Genomic DNA, 1,540 nt, shown 5'->3' with positions numbered 1-1,540 from the left:
AAGCAAATCCTAAATATAACTTCTAGGGAGTATATATTTATTCATAAACATCTTCAAATGGGGGAGAATTGAAAACTTAATTCATTTGGGTCTTGTTGTCAAGGCTGGGTATCAAAATAAATATCTGGTATGGGGCCACTTTTCATAAACTTCTTTCCAGGAAATGCTAATCATTTGGATAAATGTGGAAAAATTATGTTGTAACTGTCTAACAGTTTGTTAGCAAAAGAGAAAATAAAAGAAGAAAGGTTAGCTGACAAAAAAGAAGCTATATTGCCAAAATTTAAACTCTAGTTATAAATGTATTTCAACAAATTACAAGTTTATGTTAAAAGTAATCTTCAAGCATGATTTATCTCATTTCATTTCTGTTTATCACTAATACATTCAAGATATTATTTATTTATACACTGAATGAGACTTTAGACTCTACTTTTTCTATTATCTAGAAGTAAATCATTTAACAGTATTTGAGAAATAAAGGGAAACTTTCCCAAAAGTGATTTTGTTCTAATAGTAGAGGTACTATAGTTGTCTTTTTAGCAGAATCAATGTTGTTTTTGATGACATCTGGCCATACATCTACAGCTGATGTTTCTTTTTTCTCCCTCTAAGGCATTTTATTTGTATGTGTTATATCCCTAGAGAAAAAATCTAAGAATTTTCCTTCTTGTGTTTTCCTCTTGCTTCTTCATGGCCCATGATGCCAGCTGAGTTTGTCAGTACAATGAAACCAAATTGACTTTATAGGAGAAGGTTATTTGGTCATTTTTTCTGGATCTTTGAGTTGCACATCAAATCTGGGGTTGTTCACTCCACACATTTTCCCAGCCCTATGATCATTGATAATTTCAAATTCACCAGTGCTTCATCATCACAGTTAAAAATCTGACAGTGAATTGCAACACTGCCTAATGAGCATCTGGAGTTTGTCTCTCTTTTTGGTACTTTTGATACTCTTAAGAGAATCACCCAGGACTTTCATGCCACCATTATGGTGACACGGAAAGATGGTTGAAAGAGCTACAGCTGATGTATCTTCATTCACATTTTTTTCCTGATGTTTCATATATCCAAAGTTCTGTTAACATGATTGTCTTTTCCTCCTTTATGCATATTTTCTATAAAAAAATAAAGTGGCTATTCTGTTTCAGGTTATAGAATATGAATGTTCTTTTAAAGAATTCATAGACTGCTTATAGTCAGTGTGACTTAGGTATACACATACAAGAGTTATCACAAACATAAATATTTGATATTAGAAAATAATATAGTAAAAATTACTTCAATGTCAATGTCTCTGTTCAATATATTCTGAAAATATAAAAAATGTTAAAACTGCTGAAATTACAAATAAGTGTTATTTTTAACTTAAACTTTATAAACTGTCTTGCTTAAATTAGTAATTTAGTATATTCTCATTACATAATATAAAGGGCTGTTGCTGTTAAGTCACTTTAGTCGTGTCCAACTCTGTGTGACCCCATAGACGGTAGCCCACCAGGCTCTCCCGTCCTGGGATTGTCCAGGCAAGAACACT

The 1,540-nt window shown here is 31.9% G+C and overlaps 1 pseudogene; it reads right to left on the bottom strand.

Moving 5' to 3' along the window:
• Positions 1 to 610: 610 nt before the first annotated feature.
• On the bottom strand, positions 611 to 985 carry LOC104999707 (annotated as a pseudogene).
• Between the last annotated feature and the right edge of the window lie 555 nt (positions 986 to 1,540).

Source organism: Bison bison, unplaced genomic scaffold (genome assembly GCF_000754665.1).
Source record: "Bison bison bison isolate TAMUID 2011002044 unplaced genomic scaffold, Bison_UMD1.0 scf7180017864362, whole genome shotgun sequence".
Taxonomy (NCBI): domain Eukaryota; kingdom Metazoa; phylum Chordata; class Mammalia; order Artiodactyla; family Bovidae; genus Bison; species Bison bison.
Note: the sequence above shows the minus strand (reverse complement) of the source record. Positions and strands in the feature narration are given on the sequence as shown.